The sequence below is a fragment of the Pinus tabuliformis genome, chromosome 1_2 (assembly GCF_031772625.1).
Source record: "Pinus tabuliformis cultivar Carrire ecotype Pingquan chromosome 1_2, CPIR1, whole genome shotgun sequence".
NCBI classification, from domain to species: Eukaryota; Viridiplantae; Streptophyta; class Pinopsida; order Pinales; family Pinaceae; genus Pinus; species Pinus tabuliformis.
In genome coordinates, this window is record NC_142298.1 from 250,318,591 (window position 1) to 250,341,175 (window position 22,585).

Sequence of the window (22,585 nt, forward strand, 5' to 3'; positions counted from 1 at the left end):
TGTGATATATTGCAATAACAAGAGTGGGATTCTATTGGTAGAGGATCCCGTATATAGATGGGACAAAGATATCGTCATAGATTGATATGGTGCTGTTGTATGAGATAAGCTTAGGCTTGTGGTCGCTGCCTTCGTGAGCGAGAGGATGAATAAGTGAGTTGGTTAAGCTGGCATTGGATATGAGCACGTTGATATGTTTATGATCTTCAAAGAGAGCAACATGAATCGATGGATGTGACTCTCCTGGGCAAGGCTCCAGGTTGATGGAGGACACTGAGCTAGTTCTTCCCCCTTGTCTGAGCTCCCAGGGTGAGGAATTGAGATGTAGGGTTCCTAGGGTTGAGGGATCTCTGTACAATAGGGTATCACCCCTCTCTGTTACCCATAGGGTGGAAGATGTTGCTCCCCTATCTTGGTCTATGCAGAGTATACCCCAGTTGGCATTTGACTCTCCCACCCATCTGGCCAATGGGTGTTGGATGCTTGAGTTAGGTGTGATCCTTACCATTTATGGTAAGTGGCATCTTGCTCAAGCTAGAGATGCAGGTGCTCTACCACTTGACTCTTCAGGGTCCTCTTGGGAAGATCAATAGATAATAGGATAAGCGCGATCCTTATCATTTATGGTAAGTGGTATCCCTCCTATTATCGCTGGGCAATGGGATAGGCATGATCCTTACCTCATAAGGTAAGTGGCATCCCTTCTATTGTCTGTGGTTTCTCGGTGTTGGAAAATGTAACTAGATTCAGTCTTCATTCAATGTATTTGAGTCATGATGTAATGTACTTGTCAAAACAATAAATAAAAGAATTATTATCATTATTATTGTGACTTATTAAAGCATGTAATATTCCTAATTAGCCATGGCTAATTGGAATATTCGATTTTGCTCAATTTTTCCTTGTATAGTTATTTATAAATAAAAAGGTGAGGAAAGGGAGACATAACTCACTTTTTGAATAAAGTCACTCCCTAGTAGCACAACATTGTAACTTAAAAGGGAAGCCAAGGGGGCCAAAAGGACCACGTAGAGAAGGGGGCCCACGTAGACACTTAGAGGGACTGCGCAGATGGAGAGGAGAACGTGGCAAGAGAGAGGCTACGTTGGAGGAGGTGGGCCTTAGGGTTTTGAGAGAGGCCAACGCTATAAAGGAGAGAGGAGCCTCCTCATTTCGGCATTCGATTATGTTGCATTTGAGCTAGTCACTTTGACTTAGAGCACGCTGGCTGTTTAGCCTATCTGCAGCACTGTTTAGTGCATCGAGTGTCTCCGTTCGTAGATCTCACCCTTAGCCCCGGGGGGCTTCGAGTCCCTGCTTGGGCAAGGTAGTTTCATCAGTCTTTTGCAGGAGGATCGATCTTTGGAGTTGAGAAGGAACTGAGCATCTTGATCACTGTGCAGTCTTGAGAGAGAAGGACGCAGTGTCTTTTGGTAGGAGCTCCGGATTGGGTTTATGTGGAGGATTTGAGCTTGGAGATTGAGCAAGGGATCAACCTTTGCATATTGGAGGATTTTGGCAGAGTCTCAGGAAACGTTTTGGAGGATTCTCTTCAGTGGCAGCGCAGAGCCTTGAGGGATAGCGTAGATCCTCAAGGGGGCTATCTTTCTGATCACCTCTTATACTCTGTCCATTACTCAGTATATTAAAATGGCTTAGCATTTCTCTCTCCATTTCTTGAGTATCTGCTTATATTCCATGTATACATTATTGTATGTTGCACTATTCTTATTTTTATCTCTTTGAGCTTCCCGACTACTATACCACTTGTGTGTTTTTCTCCTATACTCTTAGACAGAGTTTGGAAAGGACCAGGTAGCCTCCAGAACTTATCCTCTTTTCAGAGGTGACATATCTGGTAAACGCCTTCCCAGTCCATCTCTGGTTGGAGTTTGCTTGTGTTTGAGGGATATCCTTGAAAAGGGATATTACAGTGGTATCAGAGCATAGATCTAGCTCAACCTGTGGAGCTAGCAGTCTATGACACCGAGGGAGAAGCCCTACATAGAGGTAGGAAATACAGAGATATTGAGCGTAGGTTGGAGAACACCTACGGAGAGGGAGACTGTGTTCGGGTGGTGGACACAGAACAGGAGCCTATGGTGAACACATAACAGGAGGGGCCTGTGGTGGACGCAGAGCAGGAGGATCCGATGGCAGATGAGGATGGGAAGAGGTTTGCGGACATGCTCCTCAAATCAGTGTAGGATCTATCAAGGCAGATCGAGTTGATGGGGCAGAGATTCACGGCGGTGGAGGCTAGACAGCGTGAGAACCCACGGGTTTTCCAGGTTGGTGAGGGATCGGGTACATCCCACCATTTGCCAGAGCAGGGTGCCACTCAGCATGATACTACTCAGCAGATGGCCTCACATGCCCCTACATGCTCTACCATGCCCACTTTCCTAGGAGCAAACACGGGGGCCGGAGCCCAGCAGGAGGCAGAGCCTGGTCATATGGGCGATTATTTTGCAGAGTACCAGGCCTATGGGCAGGAGTTCAGGGATGCTCTCTCATTCAGAGACTTTGTTCAGCTCCAGCGGGATAGTAGACCCCGCGACCATCACAGAGGATACCGACATTATCATGATGGAGACACCCACCGCATGGCTAGTAGATTCCACTTGCCTATGTTTGATGGTTCATCAAATAGTTCGACAAAGTCTTGGGTGGAAACGCTGGACATCTATTTCCAGCTTAACCAGATGTCGGAGATAGAGGCCATCAAGGTGGCGACATTACATTTGGATGGTGAGGCCCAGGACTGGTGGTTCCATGGGATGGTTACACTCGGACACTCCACAGTGACGACATATGTCGAGTTCACCAGGAGATTGATAGAGAGGTTTGACCGGAGGGATCCGGAACAACACTTTGTTGAGCTGACGAGGCTCAAACAGACCGGGAGCCCAGAGACCTACATTGCAGACTTCTTGAGGGTTTCAGTGATGGTGCCAGATCTATCCGCGACACGAAGGATCTACATGTTTGTTGAGGGGTTAGCAGAGCCACTTCGAGGTCTAGTCAGATCCACTAGACCAACCACACTCCAGGATGCTATTAGTAGGACCCGGGACTTACAGGATGCCTTACCCAGGACCCAGACACCTTACCCCCAGAGACAGGCTTTCCAGCCTAAGGGGAAGGATGTGAGGATTCTGCCTCCAAAGGGGAATCCAGGACGAGCACAGATTGATGATGATAACAGGAGGGAGCTGAAGAAGAAGCGGTTGTGCTCTACCTGTCAGGAGCCGTGGGCACTGGGACATAGATGTGCTGCTGGCAAAGCACATTTTATTGAGGTCTTCTTCGAGAGCAGCGGGGAAGAGGATGAGGAGGATGATGTGGGGGTAGAAGATAGTCATGCCGCGCAGGATCCTTTGCCACCTCCACCAGCAGCAGCAGGTGGTGCAGCTTTTGCACCTACCGGGGGGGCCCTTGTAGCATTGCGAGGAGTTCCCAAGTATTTGATGTTGCGTGTACGGGGGACAGTACATGGCCAACGGGTATCAGTTTTGGTTGACAGTGGGGCAACCCACAACTTCATCGATGCACAGATGGTTGAGCGGAGAGGTATACAGACAGAGAGCTTCGATGGGTTTTCAGTTTTGGTCCCAGGAGATCAGACCATGGTGTGTGCTCGTTATGTCCCAGAGTTATCAGTGACAATGGGCATGTACACACTGACTGACCAGTTTTTCGTGGTCAACATTTCGGACACCAACATGATACTGGGTGTTTAGTGGCTTATCACTCTAGGGAAGGTCACGACAGATTGGAAGACCCTAGAGATGAAGTGGGATGATGAGAAGATAGGGAAGCATGAGAAGATACGGGGACAACACACATATCCGCCTTAGACTGTTCGCCTCATCAGATGGAGGCAGTCTTCTGAAAGGGAGACGTAGAGTGGGCAGTGGAGCTACGTGCATCAAAGGTAGGGACTACAGGGCAGACGGTGCACCCAGAGATACAATCCATCCTTGACTAGTATGCCACAGTGTTTGGGGAGATTCTGCTGGGACAACCACCGGACTGGGGGTTTGAGCACACCATTGAGCTTGAGCAGGGCATACAGGCAGTGATCACTACCCCCTATAGGCATCCCAAGGCCTATCCGAATGAGATTGAGCAGGCCATTCAGGAGTTGCTGGCTCTCGGGCACATTCGGCCGAGCACGAGTCCTTTTGCTTCTTTCGTGGTGCTGGTGAAGAAGAAGGATGACACATTGAGGATGTGCATTGACTACAGGGCCTTGAACAAGAAGACCCTGAAGAACAGGTACCCCATACCCAGGATCGATGAGTTGATGGATGAGTTGAGAGGAGCACGGTTCTTCTCAAAGATTGATTTGACATTTGGGTACCATCAGATCCATGTGAGGGAGCAGGACATTCCCAAGACTGCCTTCAGGTGTCACTATGGGCACTTTGAGTATTTGGTGATGCCCTTCAGGCTAACCAATGCCCCAGCTACATTCTAGTACTGCATGAGTGTTAAATTATTGTATGTTCTACGCTTATAACAGTTTACTTCTTTTTCTTATTATATTCCACCGACTAGCAATCACATGTACATAAAGTAAAGTGCAGATAGAACATTAAAAGATCGACAGAAAACAAGCCAAGACAAGAGACACAAGATGTGGCGTCTAGCCAGGGACAAACCCCACAATGCGTGGGGAAACCCTTTGATCAAATCTTCTTTTATCTTCAATAATTCAGCAGAGAGAAATAGTACAATAAATCTGATTCATATCAGCAGTAGCAAACCCTAGATCAGTAGCATCAGCATTAGCGGCTTCATTATCAAACTAGGGCAAACCATATCTCACAAATTGACAGTCGGATTGACTTCATTCCACCACCAAAAGTTTCGGCTTCCAGAGGAGGTTCAGATGAACCTACAACTCTGTTCAGATGAGGAGATCTTCTAGGCCACGCAAGTCAATCTTTGCTTCTGCAGTTGCAGCTTCAGTTTCAGCAGTTTCCGGCTTCAAACTAGGGCAGTCGATATCTTGCAAACCGTTCGTCGGATTGACTTCATTCCACCACCAAAAGTTGCGGCTTTCAGAGGAGGTTCAGATGAACCTACAGCGCAGTTCCAAAGAGAAGATCTTCTAGGCCACGCAAGTCAATCTTTGCTTCTGCAGTTGCAGCTTCAGTTTTAGCAGTTTTCGGCTTCAAACTAGGGTAGTCGATATCTTGCAAATCGTTCGTCGGATTGACTTCATTCCACCACCAAAAGTTGCGGCTTTCAGAGGAGGTTCAGATGAACCTACAACGCAGTTCCAAAGAGGAGATCTTCTAGGCCACGCAAGTCAATCTTTGCTTCTGCAGTTGCAGCTTCAGTTTCAGCAGTTTCCGGCTTCAAACTAGGGCAGTTGATATCTTGCAAACCGTTCGTCGGATTGACTTCATTCCACCACCAAAAGTTGCGGCTTTCAGAGGAGGTTCAGATGAACCTACAACGCAGTTCCAAAGAGGAGATCTTCTAGGCCACGCAAGTCAATCTTTACTTCTGCAGTTGCAGCTTCAAATTCAATAGCTTTCGGCTTCACATGTGTGAGAGAGAGAGACCCATTTCAGCGCAGTAGAGAAGAGACTCATATCTGCGCAGTAGAGAGAGATAGAGATGTGATGAGATGAGTGAGTCTAAATGAGGAAAAGTCCTCTTATATTTATACACAACGTTGGTGGGTGAATAGATGCGACTGTTGGGCTTCTGAGCCTACATGAGTTGTAGGTCGGCTTGATAATAATTCCATAATCAAAATAAATTCATATCTCCATGAATACTTATCGGAATTGGATGATCTTTATATCAATCCTACACCTCTCGACGAGAGGAATCTAATAAAAATATTATTAGCCATGAATAAGATGACCCACATGAAGTTTTGCCCTGGTTGCAATTTTAACACTCCCTCTCAACCATGGAGAACTTCATCTGCAATCTGTCTATCGGTCGTTACTATTCATCCATCAAATGCACTGCCTTGTACAGCCTGAGCCTTGCCCTGCTCTGCTCTATTTTGCCTGTTCTGCTTTGTCTTGTTCTGCCCTGCACTGATCTGTACTGTTTTGTTTTGTTCTGCTTTGCTCTTGCATTGTTCTGTTTTACTCTGCTTTTGTCCGAATTATGAAGAAGAAGAAATGATCGAGGATGTATCATACTGACTCAAAGTCAGTCTCAGAGTATGTACCACTGGTCCCAGACCAGTCTCAACCAACCCAAAGTCAGCGTCATAGTGAGTACAACTCCAATGGTCCCAGACCAATATCATCCTCCACTGACTCAAGGTCAGTCTCAGAGTATGTACCACTGATCCCAGACTAGTCTCAACCGACCCGAAGTCAGCGTCATAATATGGTACAACTCCTACCACTGGTCCCAGACCAGTATCATTGATCCCAGATCAATGGAGGTCATCCTAGCGTAGGGAGTACGGTAGTTACAGCGATGCGTCCATCGGTACTACTATGGTCCCTAACTTCATTTCCCTGCTCATTGATCAGATGAGAGGTACTTCCCATGAGTCCCAGACTGCATGGGTAGGATGCCTCGACAGGAGAACTAATCAATCCTGTCCTCACAGGAGAACACATCAATCCTGCTACAATTGCCATGGAGAACACATCAATCCAGGCCGCCATGGAGAACACATCAATCCAAGCCTCACAGGAGAACACATCAAACTTGCTACAATCGCCATGGAGAACACATCAATCCAGGCCTCACAGGAGAACACATCAATCCTGCTACAATCGCCATGGAGAACACATCAATCCAGGCCTCACAGGAGAACTAATCATCCTGCTACACAGGAGAGCGAATCATCCTGTTCCCAAGAGAGCGAATCATCTTGTCCCACAAGAGAGCGAATCATCTTGTTCCAGTGTGCACCACCAGGGGAGGGTGAGTCACCCTGTGGTCGTATGTTGCTCCAGTAATAACCGCAAGCCCTCAGAGCTCCTAGAGCTCAATGTATGCAACATGCAGGACCCTTGTACAAGGGTTTCTTACCGACTCCAATTCGTTTGGGAAAATCACAGATTAGATCTTTCCTCGGGGCTTTGACAAGGTGTATCAACCTGTACATCATCTTAATGCGATGGAGCCTCCTTGCTCATCAACTTACCATATCCAAGATGATGTCTATCTGCTGGAGCAATCGACGAATACGGGATTCCTTAATAATCGAATCCCACCTCTGGTTGTTATAGAGAATCACAGTGGTATCCAATGTAAATCCAAACAGCTCACTGAAGAGCTTTCGCAACCAGACTACCTCACACGAGGTTATGCTAGCAACAATATATCCTGCTTCGGCGGTGCTCAAAGCCACCGACTTCTGCTTCCTGCTCATCCAGGATATTGAAGCAGATCCCAAGGTGAAACAACACCCGGAAGTGCTCTTACGGTCCACCACACTGCCTGCCCAATCAACATCAGTATATCCAAGTAGTCTCACATCTCCGGTAGTGTATCTTAATCCATGAGAGATTGTTTCCTGAAGACATCTCAGAAGATTCCTGGCATCAATCCAGTGAGGCTCAACCAAATATGAGCTCACAATGCTAACTGCAAAACATATGTTTTGACGGAGGTTCACCAAGAACATCAATGCGAATGAGTTTTTGAAACTCAGAGGCATTTCCCAAGTCTGGTCCGACATCACTACCATATAACTTCTAAAAGTTAAGATCCTCGAGGTAGTCACAGGCTTGCAGTCCATCATACCGCTTTCCAATATATTTACCACATATTTTCCTTGAGATAGGAAAATTTCCCTTGGCTTCTGCCACACTTCAAGTCCTTGGTCCTTCATTTCAAATTCAGAAGCCATCTCCCTCTTACATTTGTGAATGAGAGGGTTTGCACTTGTTAGAAATAGGTCATCCACATACAACACCAGTATGAGAGGCTTGTCATCTTCAACCTTAAAGTAAAGGTTAGGATCAGCTTCACTCCTAGTGAATCCCAGCTTCATCAAGTAGCTATCGATCCTCTCATACCATGCTCGGGGTTCTTGCTTCAGCCCATAGAGAGCCTTCTTCAACCTGCATACATGAGATTTTCAATCATAAATCTCAAATCCTTCAGGTTGCTCCACATAGACCTCTTCTTTGATAGAACCATGCAAGAACGCGGTCTTAACATCCATCTGATGTAGGTTCCATCCTTGTGAAGCCACAAGGGCTATGATCAAGCGGATGGTCGTATATCTGGCAACAGGTGCAAATATCATAGTCTATACCTTCCTTTTGGGAGAAACCTCGAGCAACAAAACGAGCCTTATACTTTTCCGTGCTTCCATCTGCTGCATGCTTTATCTTGTAAAGCCATTTTGAAGTAACAATTGTCTTGTCCAGGGTCTGGGAACTACTTCCCAGACATCATTCTCCATAATAGACTCATATTCTATGGTCATAGCATCCTTCCATAGTTAATGCTTGATGACATCTGAGAATGATGAAGGTTCATTTTGTATGATCGTGCTAATGATGGTCAGGTATCCCTGATACTTGTTAAGTTTCTTACTTTGATGGAAGGTTCCTCAGGGTGCAGCATGTCCTTTAGCATCATCAAGTATCCCCCTAAGGCATGAAGGCCTCTTCCTAGAAGAGGAAGGCTCATGTGGATGAGGATCAATCGGATCCATGGGTTCTTCTACATCAGGCATTGATTCATCATCCTTTTCTTTCAGTTCCCTGGTGTCGGCTTCTTGAGAGCTCCTCAAAGTCGGAAGATTGATCACCTTGCTGAGAGCCATATCTTCGTCAAAGGTGACATCATGACTAATTATGACTTCCCTTTGACCGGCTACATAGATTCTATAGCCTTTAGTATTTTCACCATAGCCCACGAAAATTCCCTTCTTTCCAGATGCTCCCAATTTATTTCTTTTCTCTTTCGGCACATGAAAGTATACAGGGCTTCCAAAAATTTTAAAATGAGAAACATCAGGTTTCTTACCGGTGAATTTTTCTTCAGGAGTCTTGGAACCCAATGCTTGATGAGGGCATCGATTTTGCACATATACGACAGTGTTTGCAGCTTCAGCCCATAGAAACTTAGGAAGACTTTGATCATGTACCATGGCCCGGACAACTTCCATAATTGTGCGGTTCTTCCTTTCTGCCACACCATTTTGTTCAAGAGTATATGGTGTAGTAGTCTCCCTCTTGATGCCAACCTCAGGTATGCCTGAGTAAACCAATTGTAATATATCGGAGGTCTTGCTTTGGCTTGAGGAGAATGGTCCCCTTTTGAGCTTTCCTTTGGCACATCCCGGACATACACCTTCTTTCTCTACTTGGAATTCGGGCATCCCTTTTACCATCTGTCTTACATCGGGTAGAGCTTTGTAATGAAGGTGGGAAAACCTCCGATGCCAAAGTTCGGACTAAAGAGTTGTGTCACAAGACATGACACCTAGCGGACTTCCATCGACCTGATATAATGAATCAACACTAAACCCAAGAGTAAAGGCATCTTTAACATTATTTTTCCATATACATACCTTGCCATTGCTAAAGGTTACCTTGTAGCCTTTGTCTTCCGTTCCCGAGATGGACACTAGGTTCTTTTTGAGGTCAGGTGCATTTAATACATCCTGGAATTTCTGGCCTTCTTGAATGCTTGTCCTCTTCCTTGATTCCCAGCTCTCCTCTTACCTTTGCTGTTGAATTTGTCATTCCTTTGATTGCCATCAGAGGGATTTTGATCATCGTCCTAGAGTGAGTCCTTTCTATCAGGGCACTCCCTTGCATAGTGACTTGCTTTATCGCAAATGTAACATCGTCATTTTCTTCTAGCCTTAGGTCCAGCCTTTCCTTTTGATTTAGTCCCGGAATTATTTCTTTTCTTTGCATGAAAAGAAAAGGTAGCAGGAGGACCTTTAGGCATGGGCATTTCTTACACTTTTTCCCTTGTTTCTTCTTGAATGCATCTAGCCATTAATTCCTCGAAACCAGGAATTACATTATAGTTCAAAAGAGTAGTCCTGAACACATACCATTCAGATGGTAATCCTTCAAGAGTTGTGAGTGCCATTTCTCTGTCAGTTTCCCCAGAGTTGTGAGTGCCATTTCTCTGTCAGTAATAGTTTCCCCAATAGATAGGAGGTCGTTCTTGATCTCGGTGATTCTTAAGAAGTATGCTTGCATACTTTCATCTTTACCCTTCTTGATTTCCCTCAGCTTATTTCTAAGAAACAAAACTTGATTTGCATCATTAACTTTAAATAAACTCACCAGTCTGTCGTAGATTTCCTTGGAGGTGTCTAGATCAGAGATGTAGGCCACCAAGCGCTTGTCGATAGAGTCCTGGATGATCTTCTTTGTTTTGACTTCTCCGTTTTTCCATTTGTTCCAGGCAGCAGCAGATGCATTTGATGAAGGCTCAACAATATTGCCTCTTACATGGTCCAGCACTCCTTGATCTTCAAGGGTTAGATCGATAGACATCTTCCATCTGTGATAGTCAGCTTTCTCACGGAGCTTGTCTTCAGCAGGAAAGAGTGTTGAGGACCCCATAGTTCTTTTAGGATAGCCTTGCCAATCTTCTCTTCAATGATTGCTCTTGCTCTTGCTTGGGCTTTGTCTTCACCTCAGCTCTGATACCATGTTAAATTATGGTATGTTCTATGCTTATAACAGTTTACTTCTTTTTCTTATTATATTCCACCGATTAGCAATCACATGTACATAAAGTAAAGTGCAGATAGAACATTAAAAGATCGACAGAAAACAAGCCAAGACAAGAGACACAAGATGTGGCGGCTAGCCAGGGACAAACCCCACAATGTGTGGGGAAACCCTTTGATCAAATCTTCTTTTATCTTCAATAATTCAACAGAGAGAAATAGTACAATAAATCTGATTCATATCAGCAGTAGCAAACCCTAGATCAGTAGCATCAGCATTAGCGGCTTCATTATCAAACTAGGGCAGACCATATCTCACAAACCGACAGTCGGATTGACTTCATTCCACCGCCAAAAGTTTCGGCTTCCAGAGGAGGTTCAGATGAACCTACAACGCAGTTCAGATGAGGAGATTTTCTAGGCCACGCAAGTCAATCTTTGCTTCTGCAGTTGCAGCTTTAGTTTCAGCGGTTTCCGGCTTCAAACTAGGGCAATCGATATCTTGCAAACCGTTCGTCGGATTGACTTCATTCCACCACCAAAAGTTGTGGCTTTCAGAGGAGGTTCAGATGAACCTACAACGCAGTTCCAAAGAGAAGATCTTCTAGGCCACGCAAGTCAATCTTTGCTTCTGCAGTTGCAGCTTCAGTTTCAGCAGTTTCCGGCTTCAAACTAGGGCAGTCGATATCTTGCAAACCGTTCGTTGGATTGACTTCATTCCACCACCAAAAGTTGCGGCTTTCAAAGGAGGTTCAGATGAACCTACAACGCAGTTCCAAAGAGGAGATCTTCTAGGCCACGCAAGCCAATCTTTGCTTCTACAGTTGCAGCTTCAGTTTCAGCAGTTTCTGGCTTCAAACTAGGGCAGTCGATATCTTGCAAACCGTTCGTCGGATTGACTTCATTCCACCACCAAAAGTTGCGGCTTTCAGAGGAGGTTCAGATGAACCTACAACGCAGTTCCAAAGAGGAGATCTTCTAGGCCACGCAAGTCAATCTTTACTTCTGTAGTTGCAGCTTCAAATTCAACAGCTTCCGGCTTCACATGTGTGAGAGAGAGAGACCCATTTCAGCGCAGTAGAGAAGAGACTCATATCTGCGCAGTAGAGAGAGAGAGATGTGATGAGATGAGTGAGTCTAAATGAGGAAAAGTCCTCTTATATTTATACACAACGTTGGTGGGTGAATAGATGCGACTGTTGGGCTTCTGAGCCTACATGAGTTGTAGGTCGGCTTGATAATAATTCCATAATCAAAATAAATTCATATCTCCATGAATACTTATCGGAATTGGATGATCTTTATATCAATCCTACACCTCTCGACGAGAGGAATCTAATAAAAGTATTATTAGCCATGAATAAGATGACCCACATGAAGTTTTGCCCTGGTTGCCAATTTTAACAATGAGTCACATCTTCCGCAGTCACTTAAGGAAGTTTGTGTTGGTGTTCTTTGATGATATACTCATTTACAACAGGACTTGGGAGGAGCATCTCCAGCACATTGAGACAGTGTTGCGCATCTTGGAGGAGCAGCAGTTCTATGCCAAGCTCTCCAAGTGTGAGTTTGGGTTGACGGAGATGTTGTACTTGGGACACATTATAGGGGTGGAAGGAGTGAGAGTCCACGAGGAGAAGATCAGGGCCATTAGAGATTGGCCGGAGCCGAGGAACGTGACAGAACTTCGGGGATTCATTGGCATTTGTACTTACTAACGGAAGTTCGTCAAGAGTTTCTCACAACTTGCTACACCCCTGACGGATCTGACGAGGAAGGGGGCATTCAGTTGGTTGGATATAGCGCAGCGAGCCTTTGACAGGCTCAAGGAGGTTATGAGCAGTTGCCTAGTGCTTGCATTGCTGGATTTTTCACAGCCACTTGTTTTGGAGTGTGATGCATCGGGAGAGGGGATCGGCGTAATGTTGATGCAGGGAGGTCAACCTATAGCCTTTGAGAGCTGGAAGCTCCTTCCGCACGAGAGGTTGTATTCTATATACGACAAGGAGATGTTGGCCATTATGCATGCATTGGCCAAGTTTTGGCAGTATTTAGTGGGTAACAGGTTCAGGGTGAGGACTGATTAGAACAGCCTCAGGTTCTTTTTGGAGCAGAAACAGGTACAGGAGAGGCAGCAGAAGTGGATCAATAAGATCCAAGCATATGACTTTGACATTGAGTATGTCAAGGGTAAGAACAACGTGGTAGCAAATGCTCTTTCACGTGGACGAGCTACATTGTCTCTTATGAGCTTGGACACAGACTGGAGAGCTTGAGTCTTCGTAGAGTACTCCAAGGACAGATTTGCATGTGAGGTTTTGGATGGGGAGGTGGTGGATGACAGGTACAGGGTGGTCGATTAGATCATCTACTCCAGGGATTAGATCTTCTTGACTGAGGGATCTCAGATCAAGAAGAAGATACTCCAGGCATCACATGATTCACCATTGGTTGGCCATCAGGGGTTTACCAAAACCTACAGGGCCATTAGAGAGAGGTTCTCATGGAAGGGCCTCAAGGAGGACATACTCCAGCATATCCGGTAGTGCGATAATTGCCAGAGGAACAAGGGGGAGATGAGCCATCCCGCAGGATTATTGCAACCTCTTGCCATTCCAGAGGGGAAATGGGAGTGTATTTCGATGGACTTCATCACAGGGTTGCCCATGGTACAGGGCAAGGATTGTATCTTTGTCATCGTTGATTGATTGACAAAGTACACACATTTTTTCGCCATATCCGCACACTACATAACAGCGCAGGTGGCCTAGCTGTTCTTCAGAGAGTTCTTCAGGCTACATGGTCTTCCTAAGACCATCATCAGTGACAGAGACAACTGTTTCATGGGCGGGTTTTAGTAGGAGCTTTTTCGGTTGGTGGGGACGGAGTTGGCACCGAGTACCAGTTATCACCCACAGACGGACGGGCAGACAGAGATAGTTAACAAGTGGCTGGAGGGCTACTTGCGTAACTATGTCAGTGGGAGCAGTGAGCATGGCTGAAGTGGTTGCATCTGGGGGAGTACTGCGACAACACTACACATCACATGTCCATTGGTATGTCACCATTCTATGCCTTGTATGGATATCATCCTGTATCTTTTGCTGACATGGTGTTTGGTGCTAGCAAGGCTCTGAGAGCCAAGATTTGGATCCAAGAGAGTCAGGGTATTCTCCGAGCTCTCAAGGATAATATGGCTACAACGTAGAACCAGCAGAAGCTGTATGCTGACATTGGTCGGGTGGAGAGACAGTTTGAGGTAGGGGACTTGGTCTACCTACGATTACAGCCATACCGACAGTCGTCACTGAAGCAGAAGGGGGCTGAGAAGCTCAAGCCCCTCTTTTATGGGCCATACAGGGTGATACGAAGGATTGGACAGGTTGCGTATGAGTTGGAGCTGCCCCAAGGTAGCAAGATTCAAAACATTTTTCATGTATCATGCCTGAAGAAGGCATTGGGGCAGCAGGTGACAGTGACAGATGAGCTACCACCCACGGATGATGAGGGGCATTTGGTGTTGCAGCCAGAGGCTATTATTGATACTAGGGAGAGGCAGCTGCGGAGCAGGACGGTCCGGGAATTGTTGGTGAGGTGGAAGAATTTATCGGATGAGGATGCCACTTGGGAGAGTGAGAAAATTTTGCAGCATCCATCACTTTAGTTACTTGAGGACAAGCAACATTTTGCTAGGGGAGACTGTAATATTCCTAATTAGCCATGGCTAATTGGAATATTCGTTTTTACTCAATTTTGCCTTATGTAGTTATCTATAAATAAAAAGGTGAGGAAAGGGGGACATAACTCACTTATTGAATAAAGTCACTCCCTAGTAGCACAACGTTGTAACTTAAAAGGGGAGCCAAGGGGGTTAAAAGGACCACGTAGAGAAGGGGGCCAACATAGACACTTGGAGGGTCTGCGTAGATGGAGAGGAGCACGTGGCAAGAGAGAGGCTACTTTGGAGGAGGTGGGCCTTAGGGTTTTGAGAGAGGCCAACGCTATAAAGGAGAGAGGAGCCTCCTCATTTTGGCATTCGATTATGTTGCATTGGAGTTAGTCACTTCGACTTAGAGCACACTGGCTGTTTAGCCTGTCTGCAACACTTTTTAGTGCATAGAGTGTCTCCGTTCGGAGATCTCACCCTTAGCCCCGGGGGACTTCGAGTGCCTGCTTGGGAAAGGTAGTTTCATCATTGTTTTGCAGGAGGATCGATCTTTGGAGTTGAGGAGGAACTGAGCATTTTGATGACTGTGCTGTCTTGAGAGAGGAGGACGCAGTCTCTTTTGGTAGGAGCTCCGGATTGGGTTTATGTGGAGGATTTGAGCTTGGAGATTGAGCAAGGGATCAACCCTTGCATATTGGAGGATTTTGGCAGAGTCTCGGGCAAAGTTTTGGAGGATTCTCTTCAGTGGCAGCGTAGAGCCTTGAGGGATATCATAGATCCTCAAGGGGGTGATTTTCGGGGTTCATCTATTTTAGAAAAGCTTTCTGGGCTTTTATGGGTTTATTGAGCAGAGGCTGATTCTAGAGTTTCAGCATTTTCTGAGGAGGGGAATAGCCCCAAATCCTCACTTGATTCCAGCAGTAGCAGCAACAGCAACACAACAGTTCTCCGTCAGCTTGGACGAAGTTTAGAGAGAGGCCATTTCCTTACCATTCTGAGTGTATTTCTTCACTTGCCTTGTGCAAGTCGAGGTGCTATCTTTCTGATCACCTCTTGTACTCTGTCCATTACTCAGTATAATAAAATGGCTTAGCATTTCTCTCTCCATTTCTTGAGTATCTGCTTATATTCCATGTATACATTATTGTATGTTGCACTACTGTTATTTTTATCTCTTTAAGCTTCATGGCTTGTATACCACTTGTGTGTTTTTCTCCTATACACTTAGACAGAGTCTGGAAAGGGCCAGGTAGCCTCTAGAACTCGTCCTCTTTTCAGAGGCGACATATTTGGTAAACACCCTCCCAGTCCATCTCTGGTTGGAGTTTGCTTGTGTTTGAGGGATATCCCTCAAAAGGCATGGGTTTCATGCTTGGGTGACTATGTTTTAGGTCAAAGTCCCCATTGAGGACTTCTAGGATTTATTCCGAGTCAATAATCATTGTACTTTTAAAGAGACCCTTCTTGGGCTTTTGAATCATGTAAAAGGGTTAAGTATTGAGTCAAATATAATTTATGTATCCTCCACACCAAGTCAACCTAGAAGAGATCAAGTAGGCCTAAGGACACTTATTCGACCTCACATGGATCCTATAAATACAAGCAAGTCGAATTCATTTGGAGCATCACAACTCAAGCTAGTTCGATATCTCTAAGGAAGCTGGGAAGTGCGAAGTCTGACAACGGGAATCCAATGGAAGTGCGAGTTTGGCGAAGTCTAAGGAGAAGAATAAAATTGAACTTTTGGTGCCTCTCTCTCTCTCTGTTTCGTGCCCTAGATTGGGAGATCAAAGTCTTCCAAGTTTCACTGATGCCAGAAGCTGCTTGATGCCAGAAGCTGTCTAGTCGAAGTTGTTGGAAATAGGTCGAAGATCTGGGAGGCTGACTTGGTGTGGAGGGAAGGTTTGTTCTTTGTCTAGGGTGAAGAGTCTCAAAGAATACTATTGAAAGGAAGAATTTTCCCTAGATTGGGAGATCAAAGTCTTCCAAGTTTCACTGATGCCAGAAGCTGCTTGATGCCGGAAGCTGCTGCCTAGTCGAAGTTGTTGGAAAGAGGTCGAAGATTTGGGAGGCTGACTTGGTGTAGAGGGAAGGTCTATTCTTTGTCTAAGGTGAAGAGTCTCAAAGAATACTATTGAAAGGAAGAATTTTCTTGACTGGGTTTTCCCCTCGAGGGGGGTTTTGCCTTGGCATAGTGCCTACATCTTATGTCTCCTGTTTTGTGATCTTCGTACACACATAATATGGTAATTGCTTGATGAGAGAGAAGATAATAAAGAAGTAAAAGAAACCAACACACTCACAAGTAATTATCAAGAAAGGAGAATCAAACCCTAATATAACTGCTTTGATTTTCCAACATGGTATCGGAGCTAATGTCAGGAAAAGTCGAAGATCACTTTGTGGACATGGATTCTCCCTCTTTAATGAACTACATAACAGTGAGTATCAACACTGCTGGAAGCTAGATCAAGAAGGCCATCTACTGCTTCTTCAACAAGGTCAAAATTCAAGGATTCCTGGTTGCTCTTACATGTTCTCTTAATGATGACAATGCATAGATCATTATTAGTGGAGCATCAAGGCAGATGACAGGAGAAATTAAACAACTTCAAAGGAGCCATATTCTCATGCAGTGGAATTGGGTGACAACAAAAGCTATGTTGTTAGAGGTTTGGGATCAAAATCGTTGAAGTTAGATAATGGATCGAAGCTGCACCTCAACAACATTCTATATGTTCTAGGTTTGAAAAAGAATTTGCTTTCTATTTCTTGTTTAGAAGATAAAGGGGAAAGAGTTGCTTTTGTTGATAGAAAAGTATTGGTTTTGGGAAAAGACTAGCATTGATAAGGCTAGGGTTATTGGGGTTTGTGAAGGAAGTCTTTATAGAGTCATTACACCACCTCCTCTAGCTTTGGTTCATATAAGTCCCATTGAGCTATGGCATAGAAGGTATGGTCATCTACATTATAAGGTCATCCCTACTCTTAGTCAATTGGTTCATGGTATTCCTAATATGAAGTTAGATCATGAAGGTGTGTGCAAGGGATGCTCTTTGGGAAAACATACAAGAAAGCCATTTCATAATTGTGAAACTAGGTCTAAAGAGATATTAGACCTCATCCATTATAGTGTGTGGGCCCATGTCTAACAAATCACTTGGAGGTCATCTCTACTATGTGACATTCATTGATGACCATTCTAGAAAGACATGGCTCTACCTTCTCAAAACAAAAGATGAAGTATTTGATAAGTTCAAGGAGTTTAGGTCCAAAGTGGAAACCCTAACCGAAAGAAAGAATAACTTTTCATAGAATCCCATCCTCCATGGCTATGTAGGAAATCTAACTTAAGAAATTAAATCATGTTCATGGTATCACATGTTTTGCTTGAAAGTATGAATTACAGGTATAGAAGACCATGGTTTACACTTCAAGGAATTCGTACAAGGTTTGTCAAGAAACATCTCTAGGTATGTCTTAGAACATACATCTTGTAAAATTCTCTTCATCTTATTTTGAAATTTGTGTTACTAACATCGTTATGTCTAGCTGTCTTGAATCATAAAGATTCTTGTTATTGGGTGATTCATCACTTGATAAATCTACCCTCCTTACACCCTTAATTGTTCTTATAGAACCCTAGACAGGTTCTCTGGAAAACCCTAACCTAAGGGTATGCTAATGTGAATGTTTGAAACCCTAAACTGCTTAGGGTTATTGAGAAATGCTATTTGAAGTTCTTGTTGATGATGTCATGTTTGGGATTTTGGTATGATCATGAAATCTTAACTTATTAGGGTTGAATGATGTTTGTCTGAGATCTCAAACCTTTGAAATTTTTGGAATAGTAGGGTTTGCTTTGCTGAGTTATGAAATTCTAAATATTTAGGGTTTGGTAGGGCCTATAAGCAAAACCTTTGTTATGAAAGCAATATGCTAGGAATGAAACCCTAGGTATATATATGTGTGTGTGTGCACATTTAGTCCAAACGCTAGCTTGGTCTAGGCTAGTATATGTATTAATGATATGCTTATGCATGATAATGAATTCCTAGATATGTGCGTTGACCTAGTTATTGATGGTCATAGGTCTTAGGATTTAATATATGTCCTTGCTTGAGATTCTAAGATGATGATATTTGGAAATCTAAGGTGTTGCAGCCAAACCCTAGTAGTAGTTAAATTCTTTAGTGTCTGATGTAACAATCTGAGATCTATTTATATAATGATTATTGTGAAAATGAAATTCTAGCATTTAAGAGCTGAACCTTACTAGAAGTAAGAATCTCTGATGTATGATGACAAAATGATGATTTGAGATTTGTGTAAGATTGTTGAAATTTGAGTTTTAGTTGGGATTGATGTTTGATTGAAAATCTAGGGTTTGCAACTAACCCTGGTGGAAGCTGGTCATGTTGATGACTAAGCTGTGACTGGTTTTGATTACTGAATCTCATGTTTGAAATCTAGGGTTTGTATAAAATCCTAGTAGAAATCTAACATTCGAATTCTGAGAGTTAGATACATTGTAGATCTATACTTGTTTGAATTGTTTCTAGGGTTTGCTATATGTTGTAGTAGGGTATGACATACCTTTGGAAAGAAACGTTGAAACCATAGATGTAATGAAAATTGTTATGAAATAAACCTTGATGAAGTAGTCTAGGGTTTATGACAAAGTCCCTAGCAAGATGTTGAAGAGTATGTGTCTCTTGTTTATAATTAAGTTTTTCTATCTGACATATGCTTTCGTAATTCTGATATGGCTAACTTCATGCTTCTATAGATTTGGTTGTACTCAGTGTTCCACGGGGACTCGCCCCCACCCATAGGGGTTTAGTTTCCTAACTCCCCCATGCTCTGGGGTCTTGGGGACGAGAAGGGGTCGTTCCCCCACGCTCCCAAAAAACAGGGTACGCAGGGGGACTTGCCAGGGGGACGTTTCCTTGTGCTGAGGGGTCGTTTCCAAAAAGGGGGTCGTGAGGGGTCGTGGGGGGTCGAGGGGGCGGGGTGAGGGGTCGAGGGGGGACGAGGGGGGACATGGGGGGTCGAGGGGACCGATTTTTTTAAATAAACTTTTGTTTATAATTAAAATTTAACATTAGTTTTTATACTTTAGGGTTTCAATTCGTTTTCTTATAAATTTAATTCATTATTCGCCCTTGCCCCTCACTCCATTCGCAAGACGCTCCTAGTTCCTCTGCAACAGAGAGGAATTGGTCCACATATAGCTTCATCCACTCTGTTAAGAGGAACAAGCTTACCTCTAAAAGACCAGAGAAGTTAGTTGCTATGCACAGTGCCCTATGTCTTGAGCATAGGAAGACACTTGAGTATTTGAACTTCAAACCCAATTGTCATAGTGGACTCAATTTATAAATTATATTTTATATTTATAAGCTTTTAAGACCTTGATGTCCCCCCACGTTTCCTAAAAATTGGCGGGGTGCTTTTGCATAGGCCTTTCTCGCGTATCATCGCTCCCTCGCCCCCTTGTCCCAGAACCTTGGTGGAACATTGGTTGTACTTGCTATCTAAGTTGTGCAGGTACAAAATCTGCAATATGGTGAAGAAGTTCGTTGATGTGATAAGCATGATGGGGATGATGAGAACTCTGATGAAATGGTTTGAAACCACGAAATATTCTTTGATGTCATAAAGTAAAAGTAGAACTCCCTAGGTTAAGAGGGAGCCTGGTTGAAATCTCCCTAGGATAAGAGGATGGTTGAGAATATTTTTTGTACAAGAATGATTAGATCCTCTTTGATTAAGAGGGATTGACAGATGTGGTTCTCTGCTTCATGTGTCATGCACTAGACCAAGACTAACAATCGTAAGTTTTAGTGAAGGCCATCAATGAGAGAAGGAAATTGGAGAATGCATTTTGATGTGCTGCTGAAAGAAGGAAAGCAGGGTCCGATTGAAGAATATGTCGCTACATATGAAGTAGGAAAAAAAAGTGTATGATTGAGGAATCTTTTGTCAAAGATTTAGTTGATAGTCCTACTATGGAAAGTTGAGAAGCAACATCTGTTGTCTGGAAGACCCTGAAGGTTTGTATTTGATTATGTACATGTGAAAGTATTATTGATTGGGGTTGTGTTTGTATAGGTAAATCTCTCGAAGGTTTTGAAAGCATGTTGCTTACCAATCAATCTGATTGGGAGAGATTGGTTATCCTTGATCTGCTGGATCAAAGAGTGTTGAGGCTTTGTGAGTGAAGCACTGCCTGGGAGGACATCTGGTCGACACTTTGTGTTGATGTATAGGTCTCGAAGTTGGAAAGGTGGTGTTGGTTATAGAACTCTATTTTTCGATACACACCTGGATATTTGGGTTAGGGGTTAGCAAGTAAGCCTGATGGTACCTAGAGGGGATGAAAGCTTGAGTCCACCTTATTTCCTTGGTTAGGAATCTAGTCCATGGCATTGCGGTTCCTAAATTGTTGAGAGACCAATGGATAGATTGCCCTGGTTAGGAATCTAGTCCATGGCATTATGGTGCCTAAAGTTCTTCATTGTTCATATAGTTTGATATTTTCCATTGTACTTGTTATGATGAATGCTTCCCTAGTTAAGAGGGAGTGTTGGAAAATGTAACTAGGTTCGGTCTTCATTTAATGTATTTGAGTTATCATGTAAGTTACTTGTCAAAAGAATAAAGAAAAGAATTTTTATTATTATTATTGTGACTTATTAAAGCATGGGTTTTGTGCTTGGGTCACCATGTTTTAGGTCAAAGTCCCCATTGAGGACTTCTAGGATTTATTCTGAGTCAATAGTCATTGTACTTTTAAAGAGACCCTTCTTGGGCTTTTGAATCATGTAAAAAGGTTAAGTATTGAGTCAAATATAATTTATGTATCCTCCACAGCCTAGAAGAGATCAAGTCAGCTGAAGGACACTTATTCGAACTCACATGGAGACTATAAATACAAGCAAGTCGAAGTCATTTGGAGCATCACAACTCAAGCTAGTTCGATATCTCTACAGAACTTGGGATCTGCGAAGTTTGAAGCTGGGAAGCCAAAGGAAGTGCGAGTTTGGCGAAGTCTAAGGAGAAGAGGAAAATTGAAATTTTGGTTCCTCTCTCTCTCTCTCTCTGTTGCATGCCCTAGATTGGGATATCGATGTCTAATAAGTTCCACTAATGTCGAAAGCTGCCTGATGCCAGAAGCTGCTGCCTAGTCAAAGTTGCTGGAAAGAGGTCAAAGATCTGGGAGGTTGACTTGGTGTGGAGGGAATGTCTGGTCTCTGTCTAGGGTGAAGAGTCTCAAAGAATACTATTGAAAGGAAGAATTTTCTTGACTGGGTTTTCCCCTCGAGGGGGGTTTTTCCCTCGAGGGGGGTTTTTCCCTGGCATAGTGCCTACATCTTGTGTCTCTTGTTTTGTGATCTTCATACACACATAATACGGTAATTGCTTGATGAAAGATAAGATAATAAAGAAGTAAAAGAAGCCAACACACTCACAAGTAATTATCAAGAAAGGAGAATCAAACCCTAATATAACTTCTTTGATTTTCCAACACCCGGGTGGTACCATTGGGCTCGCCACTGATAGATATTCCCCGCAGGTAGCATTGGGCTCCGCGCTGGCAGAGTTTCTCAGGTGGTAGCATTGGGCTGCCTTCTGGCAGAGTTTGCCGAGTCGTAGCATTGGCTCCCTGCTGGCAAAGGTTCCCAGGTAACAGCATTGGTTTGTTGCTATCAGTGATTTCGGGTGGTAGCAGTGGCTCCTCGATGGATAGAGTGTGGTAGATTAGGCTCCCCTCCGATGTCAAATTCTTCTTCTTTTAGATTCAAGAGTGTTAAGCATATGAGATGAGCAGAGATGAGCAAGAATGAACAGATATGAGTAGGGATGAGTAGAGATGAGCAAATACAACATTTGATGACGATGAGATATTTGTGATGACACATATGTTGCAGTGAGGAATTACTCCCTAGCTGATAGGGAGTCTTAATTTTTGGCAGTTGTGGGATAAATTCCCTCCTTTGGACAATCTTCCTCATCAAGAAAGACCCCTCCTAGCCCTTGGAAGAATTTAATTTGGTTAAGGAAAAATATGAGCAGAGATGAGCAAGAATGAACAGAGATGAGTAGGGATGAGTAGAGATGAGCAAATACAACATTTGATGACCATGAGATATTTGTGATGACACATATGTTGCTGTGAGTAATTACTCCCTCGCTGATAGGGAGTGTTAATTTTTGGTAGTTGTGGGATAAATTCCCTCCTTTGGACAATCTTCCTCATCAAG

General features: G+C 43.9%; 1 protein-coding gene across 5 annotated transcripts in view; it reads left to right on the plus strand.

The window, feature by feature from the left end:
- LOC149205313 (SET domain-containing protein) overlaps positions 1-22,585 on the plus strand; it is a 339,426-nt gene that overhangs the window by 218,395 nt on the left and 98,446 nt on the right. The window lies entirely within an intron of this gene.